At 37.3% G+C, this 18,825-nt stretch overlaps 1 protein-coding gene across 1 annotated transcript in view; it reads left to right on the top strand.

The window, feature by feature from the left end:
- Positions 1 to 11,575: 11,575 nt before the first annotated feature.
- The window catches only part of Nkain3 (sodium/potassium transporting ATPase interacting 3), a 325,107-nt gene continuing 317,857 nt past the window's right edge, over positions 11,576 to 18,825 (top strand). The window contains exons 1-2 of the mRNA XM_059255692.1: positions 11,576 to 11,654; positions 14,550 to 14,630. The gene's annotated coding sequence lies outside the window, so the exon portion shown is untranslated. The remainder of the gene's footprint in view (positions 11,655 to 14,549; positions 14,631 to 18,825) is intronic.

The raw sequence follows: 18,825 nt of genomic DNA, 5'->3' as shown, positions 1-18,825 counted from the left end.
GCAGAGGTAGGAGTATTTCTGTGAGTTCAAGGCCAGCCTAGTTTAGTCTACATCATGAGTTTTCAAGCTAGCCAAGACAACATAGTGAGACTCTGTTCCAAAAAGAAAATAAAAAATAACAAAACAAAATAACAAAAAAGACATTCAACAAATGTGCTTTTTGTGAGGTCCTATACTGTTTACTTGAAACATAATTCTTCATTATTGTAATGTAAGAGTGCAAAAAACCCATTCCATTTCCCTGAGATACAGGGACCCAAACCCAAGAAACCTTTCCAAGTGTACTAGAGACACGTATTTCACCTACCAGTGCCAGTTAAAGAACAATGAAGAAAGCTACACATCTTTAAGGAACATTCTTTTCTGAGCATCCTACTGCCTTCCCACCTAGCTTTTACAAACACTGATGACCACCTGGCTACAAGATATGACCGTAAAAATAATCAAGCAACAAGAACTGAAAGTATATCTCAGTGAGTAAGTTATTTATGACCATGCGCGATAACCTGGGTTTGGTTCCCAGAACCCACATGCTGAAAGAAATAATAAACATTAAAACTCAAAACTAGGAAGTAATGTCAGTGCAAATGCTATTGATAATTTTATAAACATGAAAAGTATCTCTAAAGTCTAGCTTATCATATGTGACCACAATCTGAATAGGCCATATCTATGTGCACAGAAACTGTGAGTCACCCTTATGGAGCCTGAAAGTCTTTGGGGTTGTTAATGGATAGACAGTTTTCAAGCAAAGGAAGTATTAGTGAACCTGGGGGTGCCACAGACTTGGCCTGTACCAAGAAACATTCTCTAGTAACCCACAGCTTCTTTGAAACAGGCTGAGAGATATGATTTCACTAATAAGGATGTTAACTGCAGCCTTTAAATCTTCCCTTAAAGGGGAATTTAATCCTATTTAATCCTTTGTGGTCACAGAATACTTACCTCCATGAATTCCTAAGTAAAAGTTGCCTCCCTCCTTGGGTAGCAGTTGTAGAATGTGCTTTAAATTCGGTCTTCTGTGAGGCTATGGTTGGTTCGATGCTTACTTGTGACTCTGTGGCAAGTGGGACTCTATTTCAGCCTTTTCATCGTATCTATCTTTATTGAGCAAGGGGACTATTCAATGAGAGTGGGCCTATAAAAGCCCTCTCTCTCTTCTAAAATCTACTCACCAATGCTGTCAGATTTTTTTAAATGCTAACATTTAGAGAGGTACAATTCAACAAAATGAAATAAAAATAAACAAGTCAAGGATAACTTCAACTTGATTTTATAACCCTCAACTATTTTCTTTAATAAAATAAAAAAGAAAGAAAGGAAGGAAGGAAGGAAAAAATGAGCTTTCCTCTGCGCTCTTATCTGGATGTAATCTTCTGCAAGGACCCAGCCTAGAAAAATGCCCAGAGACCTGCTGGTATTTTGGAGGTTTTACAACTCTTTATCTGAGTGCAATTGATTTTCATAATTATGAATGATATTATAAGAAATTATTCAGGATACTAGGTGAAGGGTTAATGGTAATGTGTGAGTCTATAAGACACTAGAACTTGGTGTCTTTTATTAAAATTTGGATTGCTTTTAATTTTTAACTGATTGGGGACAGAAGCATGCTAGCTTTCAGTCATACTACATTCACCTCCTCTGTTATTGCCTACCTCAACGTTCACTTAGAAGTGATTCACTTGGGCTTTTGTTGATTTGGGGAGGACTAGTGATGAGTCCTTGGCTTTGCTTCCCTGAAGGGCCTTACTGCCTTTATGCCTGCTTGCCTTCTCCCCTTTACTTAATTCTCAGTCTTTCACAAGTCTCATTCCCTCTTTTCTCTGCTGTGGCTTGCTTTATTTATTTATTTATTTATTTATTTATTTATTTGTTTGTTTGTTTGTTTATTTATTTATTTGTTTGTTTGTTTATTTGTTTGTTTGTTTATTTATTTATAGACCTTTCTGAATGTCCTGACCACCTCCTACCTCCTGCTGCTCCTACCCCTCATTCTGCTGCTCTCCTGTAAATTGGGTTGATTTTGTTTATGGTACTTTACAAAAGTGGTAACTGGCTGTCCTTGTTCTCCTGAGACACAATCTGTTTCCAAAGTGCTGTTTTAACATGATGATGTGCATGCAATGAAAAGAACCCCTGATTGTAGCACTGTACAGTTTCCATTTTGTAAATATTTTCTTCCTGGTGAACACTAAGCTCCCAATTTGATACAAGGAGTTGAGTAACCACAATGGGCAAGAGATTAACATGGTTCATATTCCCAACAAGAACCTGGGGCTCCATTATACCACTGATAGTGGCAGTTCTAAAGTGTATCCATACGTTTGCCAAGATAATAAAGTGACTTGTGTATTATTTCATTTCATTTAGTGACTATGAATCATTGCTGTCATGTTCTAGGTACTTCAAGAGATTATAACATTCAGAGAGATAATTTTTGTTGGTAAACTAAATAACTAGATAGTCAAAGATATTACTTAAAATTAAAAGAACCAGGTTATTTTACTTTTAATGTGTTTTCTGTTGTTGCTACAGTTATTGATTTTAAATACACACAAATTTCAGTTTCACAGTAAACATAGTTGTCCTATACCTTGTTCTAGATATAACCCTGCCCCTACTTTTCATTTGTCCATTTGAATATTGTGAGACAGGGTCTTACTATGCAGACAAAGTTTACCTCAAACTTGCAGCCCTCCAGCCTCGATCTCCTAAATGACAGAAATACAGATGTATACTGCCACACTAGCCTGTGCTTATTTTTGATGGCTTTTGTTTGTACCTTTATTTCAACCCATCTCGAATCCATTAGTTAAGTGCTCAGAAAATAAATGCTAATAGACATAGAGCACCTTGAATGAAGGCAGCAGATTTCTAATAATTATCATTAATTTGGCTGCCTTCATTATGTCTTTTTTTCATATTATAAAAAAGAATAGTAACCATGTGTTATCTGACAGCAGAGAAACGAGTTTTTCTTTGTTTGAAAAGTTCACTTTAAAGGTTTCTGTGATGCATGACAGCTTTAAAATAGGGTTTCCATTTCAGAATGAATTGCCTGTGGCTGCTCTTCAGGGTTGCTTTACTCTGTGCCTATTCATCCTATTTGAACATAAAAACAGTGCATATTTATATCTCTGATAGGCCAATAAATAAAATGTTGCTTCCTTTAGGGGAAATTTCCTGGGAACTAATTAGAGTCAGTAGCAGAGGAAAGCAGGGATTGAAAATATGTTTCAGCATCTTCCATTGCTCTGCTTATTCCGTGCTTGGGCATTCCTGCACATTTGTGCATGCAGGAAGTGGTGACAACGCGTTTCACAGTTAGGATGCACCTGTGACATCCTTGTGGCTGTGGTGTGATTGTCGCTGAGCATCAGCTCTTCACTCTTCTCCTCCACAGCTTAAATTCTACTTACTAGATAGAGGACATTCTTTATGTACAAGGAAATTAAACTTATTCAGGCATACACCTGCTGCATAAGTAGAAACATACCTAGGGTGCTATTTGCATTTTAAAGATTCAGTTTCGACTGCTATCAATATGGCTAATTGCTGGATCATTTTATTAGAACTACTATTTTATCAAAGGAAATCTAGAAAAAGTCCTCCATTGTGTAAGATTATTGTCCAAACACGGCAGGTGGGACTATAAAATCTCTAGATTTAAAATACAAGAAGTACCATTTGTGTGTGATAACGCCATTGCCAGTGTTCACTGGACTCTCGGAAATTCATTGTTTAATCATAAATCGTTTAAGTATGCAGTTTGACTCATTGGAGAATTGCTTGAAAATGTAATTATATATAATGCAAATACAATTTTCTATGGTATTTCTAAAATTGTTATGGTATCATAATTTTTATTAGGGTATTCAAAAAGAATTTTACCTAATTGGAACATTAGTATGTGATTTCACATTAGGATCATAGTCTTAGTGTAACTAAATAACTAGGAATCATATTGAGAAAGTGTTTAGAGGGCATCACTACTGGCAGTCCAGTGAAGATAAAAGGAAGCAAGTAGATTCAGCATAATATATTAACTAGTTTTCTGCCATTGTGATAAAATGCCTGAAAAAATCAACTAGAGGGAAAAAGCTGTATTTTGCTCATAACTTTGAATGTTATAATCCATAACCAATTGGTTCTGCTGTCTCAGGCCTCTGATGTGGCTGAGCACTATGATGCTGAGCATATGCTAGAATAAAGCCGATCACATCAAGGCAACCAAGAACCAAAGAGAGGAGATAGATAAGGACAAAATGTATATTTCAAAATTATAACACCCAATTACCTACTTGCTCCAGCATGAACTCACCCTTGTAGTTTCCAAATAATCTGTTGTCATGAAATTAGTCCACTGTTAAGGTGGGGGCCCAACACCTACCAATTGCCCCTCTTCTAACACTGTTGAATGGGTATCAAGCTTTCAACACATGAGCTTCGGGGGCATAATTCCTATGGAAACCATAATCGCTTACATATAATTCAAACAGAAAGATAAGGATTTATTTTGCTTTGCTTTAATTCAATACCAGTTGTTTTATTGCAAACCTGAAGTTACTGTTATTGTTCTTAAGAATGTTGTGCTAAGCTAATCACTTGTTTGAAGATAGTGATATATTTAAGGCATATTCTATGCCTGGATTTTTTCTGTAGATAATAATTTAAAAAGTATGTATATCATGTCTAGATCATGAGATGAGAATGGTTTAAAATCTATACTTGAAGTCAGAATATTCAAAGTTATTTTACAATATTTTCTGAGGCAAGCTGCATTAAACAGTTCATTAAATAGGTCCCAGTGATGAAGTCTGATGATGTAGACCAGTATTAGAATTCTTGTCTAGCATACACGACTGCGGCAGGCTTTCTTGAATCGCCAGCCCCCAAATCATGACATGGAGACATTATTATGAATGTCTTAGCTTAGGTTTGTTTCTAGCTACCTATTTTTTAACTTAAATTAACCCATTTCTATTAATCTACATGCTTCCCTGAGGATCGTTTACCTCATCTACATACTGTTCATCCGGCTTTCCTGCTTCCTTCATGTCTGTCTGTCTGGCAGCCCAGCCGATCCCTCCTCTGTCTAGCTATTGGCCATTCAGATTTTTATTAGATCAATTAGGTTTCTTAGGCAGGCAAGGTGAAACAGCAACACATCTTTACATAGTTAAACAATTATTCTGCAACACAAACAGATGAAACACATCTTTACGTAGTTAAACTACTGTTTTATTCTACACATGCAACCATTTCAGCTTGATCACCAGCACCACATAAAAGAAAGGAAGAAGAAAAGAAAGAAGGGGAGGAAGAAAAAACAAAGATGGGGGAGAGAAATTAAGTAAGGAAGAAAGAAAGAAAGCTAGAAACACAAATTCGAAAAGTATGATTGGAATTGAATATGCAGATTTCTGTAACTGGGAATAAAAGATGAAGATAATAGGATGGAGTCTGGATTAGCCACTAATGTACTATTTTTGTTTTGTTGCAGCTTTCAGCCCTGGAGAGGCAAATCTTTGACTTCCTTGGCTTCCAGTGGGCACCCATTCTTGGAAATTTCCTGCACATAATAGTTGTCATACTGGGTTTATTTGGAACCATTCAGTACAGGCCACGTTACATCATGGTGGTAAGTGTTATTATCATGTCTCTTCATATAAACACTATGAAGTTACTATAAGAAAATGAATAAAATAATTTGTAAACCCCTCTGATATGACATGGTATTGTTGTTCTATCTCTGAAATGCTTGATTGTGCAATAAATGTCAATCTGTGGAACAGACAATGCAAAGAATGCCTCACCCAGAGCAAAGCCATGTCTGTAAGTCTAAAATGACAGCATCATTCATGGCATAATTGATTTCAAAGTTCACAAGAAAATTTAAGACAGGCTTTGTTAGAGTAGAAGGCTGGATGATACACTTGATGCTATGATGAGATGCAATGTACATGCATTGTCTGTCACTGTATTCAGGTACCATTAACAGTCAGTGAAGCCCCAGGAACCTTAGAAAGCAAACCTATCTAGCACAATGGTTTGATCACTGAATACAATAACACAAAATTTTAATTAACATAGGGTATCATAACTGCATGAACACAATAATGTTTAGTATATTCTCATATATTTGTTTCCTGTTTGTTAAAATTGAATATATATCACTTCTCAAGGTACATTTCAAGCACTTGTTCATCTCTCAAGGTATGCCATGCATGGTCAGCCTATTCTGTGGTAGGGCACTTGAGGTGCACACAGTAGCCTACATGTAATTGATGGCATTCAGAACACTTGTTTATCTTTTCTATAAAAATAAGCCAGAAATATAGGTTACTTATATAGGAGATTTATGGGAAATAATGAGTTATAATAATGTAAGTAGTTATAAATAGGAGTAACATCCTCTAAGATAGCCATCAGGCCTATAAATAGGAAATACTCTGTGAAATTTTGGGAGTGAAGAACATTTGATGTCCCTCACTTTGCTGTAGGGATAAGCAATTCCTGTTCTGCTTTTGACTATCATCTGAGCTACTATATGATTTACTAGAAAGAGATGCCCTATATATGGAATATAGCATAAAATGCCTTAGTGTCTTCATAATATCAAGTTATTATTGAACTTTAAATAGAAGTAGTCTCAGGTGACTTTATTTTTTGCTATTGTTCTTTTACTAAGGCTCCAAATACCAGATGGTTAGAAAGTCAAGGGCATACACAGAATGAGGTTGTGGGTATGTTTAGAGACATTGTTAGTACTATGCCTTTTCCCCATAACCACTGCTGGGTTGAAGTTTCTTCTGTCTTTCCCCTCTATATGGAGATGCCTGTGTGATTCCAGCCTTTGTTTTTCACAATGAGTTGTTTGCACTTTCTTAAATTGTTAACTAAGTCCTATTATAAGCTCCATAGGAGGTCGAGGTCAAGCATCTCCTTGATCAGGCCCAAGTTCATTCTCACAATCACTCCCATCTTCTCTTCCTTCCACTTTCGTTTCCTCTCCCTTTAACTTCCTTCCTTCTTTCCACCTTCTCTCCTAACTACCTTCATTCTTTTATCCACTCATTCATTCATTCATTCAAAATGTCTGTCATTTACTTTCAACTAAAAGTCTGACATCATGTTATATGTGGAGCATAAGTAACACAGACTTGGCCTCCCTTCCTCTCACAGTCCAGAAGGTGCCTTTAGTTTCAGACATTGTATTATGTATGGAACATAAGTAACAAAGTCTTGATCCTCCTTTCATCTCCAAGTCCAGAATGGGGGTGTCTTTAGCTTTCAGATTCAGGTCTCCTCCTGATGCCACTGAAAAGCTGTTTCCCCTTGAGCCACTCAGATGATTTGTAACTTAAACCATTTCCCATCTTTAAAAAAAAAAAAAACACTAGAATTAATTGCAGATCACTAGTTGTAGGGTCAGGAGAGAGTATCCACTAAAAATAAATAAATAAGTAAGCAAACAAACTTAGAAACAGTTGACTCATGTGTCATAAAGCAAAGGAATGCTAGCACACAGTTTCAGTAGCACAGTACTCTTCCTCAGCAGTAACCTGTACTCTGCACGAAAAGAACCTTTCTGAACAGATACCTTGTGCTTGTGATCCTTTATGCATTTGTCTCACATGGGAAGCACCTTAGCTTCTTTTCCTACGACAAAATACACTGACAAAAGCAACTTAGGGGATGGAGAGTTTTCTTGAGCTCACAGTTTCATGTTACCATTTATCATTGCTGGCAAGTCAAGGTGACAAGAACCGGAAGTAGCAACGTCCATAGTCTAGAGGAGGGAACAGTCCATTAGGACAGGCATGCACTCAGCCCACTTTCTCCTTTTTATAGGGTCTAAGACCAAAAGCCAGGGATGAGGCTGACCACTTTTAGGCTGAGTCTTTTCACATTGATTTATGTGATCGAGACAGCCACCAACAGACAGGGCCACAGGCTAGCTAATATAGACAATTCCCCGTTGAAACTCTCTTCCCAGTTGATTCTACATTATGCCAAGTTGACAACTAAAACTTAGTATCACAGGCAATTTGTAGCCATGCCAGAATTTGGATTCCATCATAGGCAATATGATTGTCTGGGAAACAGGGCAGGACTAGTTACACCAAGGACTATTTAAGGTTTGGGATCTGGTGATGAAACTCCAGGAAGCTACCAAGAGGAGTGGAACCAGTACACGTCTGCTTCTCCTGATCCATGTGGAGTTTCCTGAGCAAGTCACTTCGCCATCCCATCGAGCCAGCCCTTCCTCACCTATAAACTAAGGATACTAAAACAGACTTCACAGGGTTCTTGGAAAGATTAAGTCAAGTGAAGCATTTGTCATGGCGGTCTTGTGTTCCCTTCACTTTCTTGCTTTCTTTTTCCCACTCCCTAGGAGTCTGGTAAGATTGTAAATAAAATGAAAAAACATGAATGACACACCACATTAAAAGAGACAATGATAAGAATAAAAACATGAAGTGTTTGACTTGTAGGTGTTTATCTTTAAAGATTGCAGAATTTCTGAAGCTTCCTTTTCCTTACATGAAAGTTACAAGGGAGACAGAAAAGCAAAAGAAAAGAAGCCAGAAAGAAAAGCAATGCAAGTAACTCCCAAGGGAACCTTGTGAACGCATGTGGTGTAAGAGTGAGAAAACAGAAGACATGTGCACAGAAGCTCCATTGCACTCAGTGTGCTCAAAGATTCTGCCTAATAAATGAGATTTGCATGTGAACAAATTATAAATCATGCTCGTGACACAGAAGCAAAGGAGCAGAGTGATCAATCATTAAACTGTATAGAAAGATATGTGCCCAAGGAAATGCTGAGCTGAGCCACAAATACCAGGCAGAGGGGAAGAGGCTGGAGAGACAGGCAGGAGCTGAGGGCACTTGAACTAAGATGCCCCATCCCTGGCTATTCCAAGTCTCTTCCCCTGGCTTAAATATTTGCCAGGCCACTGCCCAGCTGTTCTCACTCCATTTTCACAACATTTCACCTCTGGAACCCTAGATTCTACTCCCCCAACCTCCTTCCTTTGGGGGGAAGCTCCTGGAAAGATGGAGCACTTCTAAATGTATTATTTTCTAGTCACCCAGCCCTACTAAAGTATAATATTCTCTGAATGTTTCATGAATGAATGGCATTGAACTTGTAGATGTCTGTGATGATTCCAGCCCAGAAATCCTTTCAATTCCTTCTTCCCTGAGGATTCCCACAGTAGGTCTCAGCTCCCAGGCACTTCTACAGGGAGCCTGACTCTTCCAGACCCTCATCGGACATCTCATGACACACTGAAGTCCTTCTTTTTTTTTTTTTTAATCCCATACCATGGTTGTACCACAGTTGCAGTTTAACATTTAGATTGTAAGAGGTTTTAACTTGAAGTCACATCTGCATTTCTTTGTGTCTCCATCCTTTTATGTGCCAATTACACTTAATCCACTTCAGACTAACAAATGCTTTGGAGTACCAGGTACGTGCTAACTGCTTACTCGGAAACTAATAAACTATGATATCTGCTGCTGCAACAGTTTAATGGAGCTTAAAGTATAGCAACACATGGCAGTTAAGTTACTGCCATTTCTGACAATAGAAGGAGTTTGCCATACTTGACCTCAAAGAATTAATCACTCTTATAAAAATGATTTAGCTAAATGGCTAAGCAGAAGTTCTCCAGTATCTATCATCAAACTTCCATATAGAGTGTGAATTTTAAACTGGAGAAAACGATTTCTTTGCTTTCCAGTGCCTTTTGCCTCTTGATTACCTCTGGTGTTTTCTATGGGCCATGTGCTCTTCTGCTTCCTCGGAGGCACATTCTGAACCTTCCACTCTTGGAAATTTCATAATCCTTCAGCTAAATTGTCATTTAGTAAAAGTTTGCCTTATACTGGTCAGCTGGTCAGGACTAAGTGCCTAGTCCTGACCATGAGCACAGATTCTGGTCACTTCCTAATTATCACAGCCTCTGAATTTCACATTATATTCAGCATGTGCTCTTGAAAGCAGAATTGTAGCCACTTGCTGCTGCATTCTACCTCAAACTTAACGTTTGATGAAGAAATAGTGAATGAATTTAAGGTTTTTAGGTGAAGTGAATTTATTTCATTTATCACTGGCTGTAAAGCCTTGGAACATTGATTTGATTTTAAAATTGCCATACTTACCTCCTCTGTTTCATAGATTGGGTTTAATAGTCAAATATATGTGGCAGGTTTGGCTTGGGCTAACCTAGACCAAATCTTGATACATGGTTAACTGTTGCTATTCATTACTTTCTTTATTTTTGCCTCCATTCTGCCTTACTTGCTAATAAGGTACAGAGATGGCAGGTTTCCCTTAAGGTTCTTCTCACCAAAATGATAAATTCCAGGAGAGAGCAGAAGAATAGAAAAGCAAAGAGTCTATCCCGTTTGTTTCATAGCATATTGTGAGCAAATGCTGGGGTATATTCATACATATACGGAAGAATAACTGGCCAAATTGCCTTAGTAAACATAATTCATGTTAAAGACTAATTAATGTTCAATGGTAGAAATGCAGACTGGAAAAAGTATAAAGTGTTTATTTCAAGTACTACATGCTGAAATATCCTCATAAGATGAGAAAATGTTTAGAAAACCACACAAAACCATGCTCTCATTGTCTGTGGGAATAGGACTTAAATTTTGTGTGCAGAGTTTAAGGAAACACGGGAAAGGAAAGATTATGCACAGTTAATTTTAACATGGAGAAGTCAAATCATTTATACTTAATTCTATCTAACCTACATAGATATACAAGCCTGTTGCCATGCTTCATACTAACCAAAAGATATTTGTCAAAAATAGAAGGCCATCTCACACTAAATATCATGACAACTAATTTGTTCATTTAAACAACCCACTTCAAAGACAAGGCAGAATGGATAACCAGTCTCTAAGGTGATGACTTAGTATTTCTGACTAGGTAAATGCTCATCCATGGATTGATCTTGTTAAGGTTCTCTGCTGCATGTCTGTGATCCATGCAGTCTCTCAGCTACATGTTGAAGTGTATCGTTTATATTCCACACAAACAAAATTCAATAATGCAGTCATCATTTTCAACCAGCACTATATTAGAAGGAACTTTCTATCTCCCTTCCCCAAAAACAAAAATCTGTCATGTTCCTACCACATGTGACATATCTATTACAAAATACAAAAAAAAAAAAAAACCTGTCATTCCCAAAACATTATGTTACAGAATTTATATAAATGAACCAAATTTTAATAACCTGGTCATTTGATTAATTTGTCATCTGATGAGGTGAAAAAACTTAGTGAAGAGTCAGTTTACAGATATAGTCCCTTTCCTGAGATGGTTTGCAATAAAGCCTCCCAGATTAAGCATGCTGACTCTCGAGCAGGCTGCCAGGTTTCATAGCACGACTCTGGCACTCAATAGGGAACCAAAGGATGATCCATTCTTCAGGGTTTTCATATCGTAACTTGAGTGACAGGCCCCTTGGAAAGTGCCTCGTGCAATACTAGGAACACAGGAAGTGTCATAATGACCTTTGTTACAGTCAAATGTGTAGAATTAGGCAGTTGCCATCATGTCTGTGAAAGGTCAGGAACAGAATCTATAATACAACTTGCAGGAGATCTTTCATTCCCTTCAGGTACTGTTTGTGCTGGGATTTTCAAAAAGGCTTTGTTTTATTTTACCTTTGTTATATGGTGGATATTCTCAGTACTTGGGGATTTAGAGTTGAGCTGTAATGATTAAGAATTACACTGTTTTTCTTGGGATGAAGTCCCATGATAGAGAGCTTGCCTATGGTCTGCAAGGGCCTGCTTTAGTTCCCAGTATAGGAAAAACAACAACAACAAAACCTTTTGCCATGGCGTAGTCTTGCTTCAGTTGATGTCCTTTCCTTAACTATTGTCACTGAAGTTTTCCTCCTGACTTGATGTTCAGACTGTCTCCCTGCTCTGAGACACTGTTGATTAATTCAGAGTGTACATCATCATGCTGGGTGCCCTCTGATTAGCAGAACATCTATATTTCTTGTAGTTGTGATGTATAAAAATGTTTCATTAAGGATATAGATAAGTTCTTTTCAATATCCATGGGTATAGTCCATGGTTCAGAAAAGTGTGTTTGAATGCCTTTGGTAATAATAGCTAAAATCATTTAAACCATCATGACTTATCATAGATCATATGACCTCTTTAACATATGTTAATGTAAATTCAGTGACTGTGGCGCTTTATTTAATTTTATTACCTTTTTTTTGAAAAAGCAAAACACTCTCAGAAAAGAATAATGTTACCTCAAATATATTCACTCAGTTTACACACCTACATGAGATCATGTTTAAATCCTTTGAGATCATAAATAGCAAAGGCACAGTAAATTGAATCTTACAGATAAACACTTTTAGTAAACATTTGATAGGATTGTGGTTTTTAATGTAGTACCTAAAGTTCATATTTCTGTTATTTGACACATATAGGATAATGTATAGAAAATAATTTTAAAATGTTGTTTTAAGAACAGGATACAATGAAATACAATGAATGAAATCACTCATAGAAAGAAATAATTTAACTTACAGACCTGTTTCAAGAATTCACAGATTTTTCCAGTACAGTAAGATGAGCATGCAAACTATTGTATTTAATCAGTCAACCATGCTTACTGCATATACTATCTCCAGTTACCTAGGACTCTGCATCTCCATGCAGGAGTCTGATCTGGACTGCATTAAATCTGATTAGCTAATGCTCTTATTGATGCTGTTTCTGACCTTTCCCAGCAGGATGTGAATGAAAGGTATTTTTTATAATAGAAATCTGCTGTTCATTTGCTCATTCTCCTAGTTATTAATTCTTGGATTTTAAAGACAGTTATATTAATTTTTAAATTCTTCCCACATATATTACATCCCAACCACAGTTTCCCCTCTCTCTCCTCCCCCAGAGTACCGTACCCTCTCTCCTCAGAAAAGAGCAGGCTTCCCAAGGACATCAACCAAATATGCCATAATATACTACAATAATGCCAGGCATGCTCTGTCACATCAAGGCTGGACAAAGCAACCCAGTAGGAGGAAAAAGGGCCCCACAAGCAGGCAAGAGTCAGAGATGCCCCCTACTCCCACTGTTAGGAGTTCCACAAGAACAGCAAGCTACTCAGCCATAACATATGCAGAGGACCTAGGTCAGAATCCTACAGGCTTCCTGGTCTCTGCAAGTCCCCGAGTGTCCCAGTCAGTTGATTCTGTGGGACACATTCTTCTGGTGTCCCTGACCTCTCTGGCTCCTCCGATCCTTCCTTCCCTCCTCCACAGGACTCCCTGAGCTTTGCCTAATGTTTGGCTGTGGGACTCTGCACCTGCTCCCATTGGTTATTGGATGAAGTGTCTCTGGTCTCTTTGATGATGATTCTGCTAGGCTCCTGTCTCAGAACACTCTGCAGGCAAAACAAACTGTCGATCAAAGGTTCTGTGTCTGAGTTGGTGCCCCAGTCCCTCCATTTGAGGCCTTGCCTGGTTACAAAACATGGCAAGCTGAGGTTTTGTGTCCCCCATTATTAGGAGTCTTTGCTAGAGTTACTCTCATAGATTCATTCCATGGAGTTTCCATTGAACAAAATGCCCCCTAATTCTAGTCCTTTCTCCCAGTATTTTCTCCCACCCTCCTCCCATTTGATCCCTCCTGTTCCCAACCCCAGCTGCCCCCAGTACACCCCTCAAAATCTATTCTATTATCCATTCCCAGGGAGATCCTCACATCCCTCTTTAATCCCTCCTGTATGTATTCACTTATAAGTGGATATTAGCTGTAAAGTAAAAGATATTCATGCTACAGTCCACAGACTCAGACAGGCTAAAGAGCAGGCTGGATTAAAGATATTTTATGTGGTTAAACTTTCACTATTTGATTACAGGAGCAGGAGCTCTACTCTTAGTAAAATAACACAACAGAGAAGAGTTGGTAACTTTACTCCACATATCCATTCTCAAAGTCTTTATTCAGAGACATGAAGTTCTAATATGACTAAATTTCTAAAATTAGACAATTTACAGAAATGAATTGGATATTTATCTGTCCAATCTATCTGAATATTTAGACATGTTTATGTTATGTAGGTGGGTAAACAGACAGACAAGACAGACAGATAGATAGATAGATAGATAGATAGATAGATAGATAGATAGATAGATATAGACAGGTATAGATATACTGGTGGCTCACAGAAAACTGCGTTACTCTGTTCTTTTGAAAATATAATACACAGAAAACAGAAATCACATGAGCACTCAGATTTAAGTTGGATCTGCAAGTCAGAACAGCATTTTAGAAATCTAGTTTTCTTGATATCCATTGAAAACAGGAATAATTGGATTTTAAATCTTAGGATAACTTATAAAAAGGGTTTTGTTCTGACTATACCTTATTTCCTAACAAAGGACTTATATTTACTGACATTTCTATTACTGATTGATTTCAAACATGTGGTTTTCATCTCTGCTTTTTTTCTCCCTTTCTCTCAACCCTTTCCTGTCCAGTATACAGTGTGGACTGCCCTCTGGGTCACCTGGAATGTGTTCATCATCTGCTTTTATTTGGAAGTAGGTGGTCTCTCTAAGGTAAGTTTATCATGCCTTTAAAATACACATTGAAAGGAGACAGTTACGAATTAACTACTATGCTATACATTTGTATTATTATAGTTAAGTGGAGAAATATAGAACATTTAGCCGTAGTACTAATCAAAATAGTCCATGTTGGCATGTGTCACATATCTGTAATTACAACATTTGGGAAGTTGAGACTGGAGGTTCATATCATACTTGACTGCATAGTGAATTCAGAGTCAGCATGTGCTATATGAGACCTTACATTAAAATAATGTCTATATTCTATTTATGAGAAAATAAACTTGGAGGAATGCATGCTAATATAAAGACTTTTAAAATAATTTTTGTTTGTTGTGCTCAAGTTAAGACTCATCTTGTAGTGAATTCTCATGTCCATTGATGAATACATAGTATCACAGTGATATCAGTCCTATATATATTGAAGTAAAGGGGGCTTTGAATATTCATGCTTAAAGTAGAAAAAGTGTTGTAGAGAATGGAAACTCTATAGATATCAGTGGAGCCTCATTTACTACCATGTGAACACATGGGTGTGGTGATTTCTGTTCCAGGTTCTCATTAGACAGAAGACTTTGCTCTTAATACAATATGGTACAATTGTTATTTCTCCCTGTTTACAATGGTTATTTTCATCTGGCTTCTTGAAAACATGTCTTTTGATTATTATTAAAATGTAAAAACAAAGTGTGCTAAATTTCTAATTATCATTCTTAAAAATATTGTTACCTTGCATAGTTTTCACTGTGAAGAAGAAACGTACGAGTTTCTTTCCAAAAGTTGTATAAGGAAGCTTATTATTTTTAAATATTTTGTTATCAAATAAGTTTGAACTAATCTTCCTATTGCTTTCTGACAGTCTGTAGTTGTACACAGAATATGGTCCTCTATTTGCATTTGGGGTCCTGACTTTAAAACTCTATCTTGATGACTACAAATGCTTTTAGAACTTTTGGACTCTACTGAAGTACATATGGAACAAAGCATGTCTGGTTCAGCCAAAGGGTAAATAGTATTGAGGGATTTGCTCTAGAGCCCTCAGAAATGGTTTGTTTCTTTTTCCTATACTATAATGACTTTAAAATTGGATCTTGTCATTATTTGTTCCATTGGAGTGCTCAGAGGCTAGAAATGACATTTTGCTACTGAGATTCACACACAAACTCTAGCATAGTGGTTCTCAGTCTGTGAGTTGTGACTCCCACAGGGGTCGCATATCAGATATCCTGCATATCAGATATTTACAGTACGATTTATAACAGCAGAAAATTACAGGTGTGATGTAGCTTTATGGGTGGGGGTCATCACAACCCAAGGAACAGTATTAAAGGGTCACAGCGTTAAGAAGGTTGAGAACCACTGCTCTACCTGCTTCCTTAGTGATTTGCATTGACAAGTATGCATCATCACTAATTTATAGGACATAAAGTTTGACTCAACTCTACATCTAGGTGTTGTGGCCTGTAAATTTAGATTATTGGTCATTTTAAAATGCAAGTCTGACAAATAAAAGCATCAAAAGTCCCAAGTTAAAGTATTCAGCCCCTAATTTTCTATCTTGTGGATTGAATGGTCATTTTAATTTATGGGTTTTATTCATTTCACTGAGTGGTAATTGTCTTTTATTGTCTTCCTTATGAACTGATTTGGAACAAGTTGGAATAGAGGAAGTTTGCCCTGAGGAATTGGTATAATGGTGTACTTGAAGAATACCAAGTTCCAATAATAAGCATTCGGTTCAATGTTTCAACTTTAGTACTTAGTGTGGACTGTGAACCAATCATATACACACCCGTGAGCCTGTGAAAAACACTGTAATAAGCCCAACTTTCCAGTAATGATGACAGTAAATGTTGGTTTACTGTATGGTACTGTTTATGCTTATCATACATGGTAACTATGTAAGCTTCAAAACAACCCTGTGGAGTAATAAAGATAAATAACGGCAGTCATTTGCTCTGCGCAAGTCTAATTACCTATTGCTGCTAAAGATTATTGTGAACTGCCCTTTGTTACTGTTTTTTTTTTTTTTTTTTTGCCTCAATGTGTATGTCAAAGTTCTTTTCTTTTTTGTTTTGGCTTATATTTTTGTTTTGGTCCCTCTTATTGGACATTAGTTGTCAGGGTATGAAACAAAACTTGACCAGGATGGAAGCTGGGCAGATAGGCATGTTCAAGAGTGCTGAGAGACCTCCAGATAGGCCTCTCTGTGGCAGGATGTGCATTACTGCTCATGTTTGAGTTCTTTGTAAGAATAGCATTAGCTGAAAAATACATAGGCAGCCAGAACCATGTTGAGCCCAACAGGTTGATGTCCTTGTCATCTTGGTTATTCATTTCTAACCCATTTAAAATCTATTAAGCTGTCAACACATATTTTGGTTAAAAGGATGTCTGACTCCAAAAAGAGCATTCTTAGTATTTTCTGTTGATCTTTTTTACAGCCTTTCTGGCTAGCCATAGTTTAATCTCAAATGGACCCTCCAGGAATCTATTCTGAAAGAATAAAGTTAAGGACCCTTGACAAACAAATACTCCTGCCAAACTTCCAGCTGGATTCTGTTTTCTAAGAAATCCCACATCCATGTGTGATAGTGTATGTACTATACTTATTAGGAAAAATTCTCCATCTCCTGCTAGTTCATAACACATTTCCTGTAATTACCCATTTTAGTAGATTAACAAAAGCTGCCCTAGAACTTGACTTTCACCCAGACATACATTCTGGAACTAAGAACCTATTGGGCTCTTTTTCCTGGGGGAAATGTACAGTAAGGTTTATTCATAACAGAAAGGGAGTGCAACAATTGTCCAAAGAAACAATTCTGTCCAAGTCCAGCTTAATCAACCTGTATCAGCCAGGGTTCCCCAGAGAAACAGAATGGCTAGTGGGAGCATATATTACAGAGGAGATTTATCATATTGGCTGACACAATTCAGGCTAGACAGTCCAACAATGGCTGTCTGGAGGTGCTGAGAACATGGTAATTGCTCAGTCTATAAGAACGATTGCCTCAGCAGTTCCAATCTTGAAAGCCACAGGTCTTCAGTCCATATCAAAAAGCCAAAGAACTCAGGTTCCAATCTCAGCAAAGAGAAGCCGCTGTACTGGCAGTCATGGAGGAGATGTATTCATCAGCAAGGCAAGCACACAAACAGGCAGGTAAAAATCAACAGCTTTTCCTTCAGGCTGGACTGCTGATAAAAGACATTCCTCATTGTGAGGGAGGATCTCCCTCTAAAATTAGTCTTAAAAAAAAATACCCTGATAAGTTACAGAGATGTGTCTTGCAGTGACTCCAATAAAGTTGAGAAGATTAACCCTGAAAGAAATAATGACCTTGTGGGGATTGATCACGGTAGGACAGGTAAGACAGAGGGGGCTGCACAACTGAGAAGTCTCACCCCAGCATGAGTGACTGACTATTCACACGACCAGATCACTAGAGTTCCCTATATATGTGGAAGGCAGTTTTCTACCTTATGGTTTTATTCTCCCTAAGCAACTGCTTGCTACTTAGATAATTTGGGTGATGGGCTTTGTGAATCCTGTAAGTTTGCTGAGTTTCCTGCTCTTAGGAGTTTTGTGAGCCTCTTGACTCTCCCTGATCCCTCCAAGAAAGAAGGTTTCTATCCCTAGGACACAGCTATAGAATAGACTCTTGCTGCAAACCTTACACACAGAGTGATTTTCACTGTGTGTCTACGAATCTAGGAGTCATTTCACCATGGTATATGAGTGATTAGTTGCTACTGTTAAAGAAGAAATGATACAATGAGAACAAATAGGGAAGCAGGAAACACTTCCTATAAACAAAAATAACAGTTCAGTTTGTTAGATTAAAAATTAGCCATGCCCGTAACTATGTGTGAAGTAAAAATAGAGTGAGCTTGATAGTTAAAGATAGGTGTTAGAGTATTAGACTTCTAAAAAGACGGAACTCAATGTTGTCGATGTAAAATATATTTGAATGTATACATTCATAGACATTAAAAGATATAAGGAATAGGATATGAAAACACAAACAGAAGAAAATCTTTATGGTCATAATAATATCATAAAGTAATCTCCTACTCAAATATCATAATACATATAAAAAGAGAGGTTTTGTAGTAATAAAAGTATTAATTCATCAATCTTACACAATAATCCTAAAACATACCAAAACTCAAATAGTTCAATTAC

This window comes from Peromyscus eremicus, chromosome 2, assembly GCF_949786415.1.
Source record: "Peromyscus eremicus chromosome 2, PerEre_H2_v1, whole genome shotgun sequence".
NCBI classification, from domain to species: domain Eukaryota; kingdom Metazoa; phylum Chordata; class Mammalia; order Rodentia; family Cricetidae; genus Peromyscus; species Peromyscus eremicus.
The sequence above is the reverse complement of the archived record's forward strand: the minus strand, read 5'-3'. Positions and strand labels throughout refer to the sequence as shown.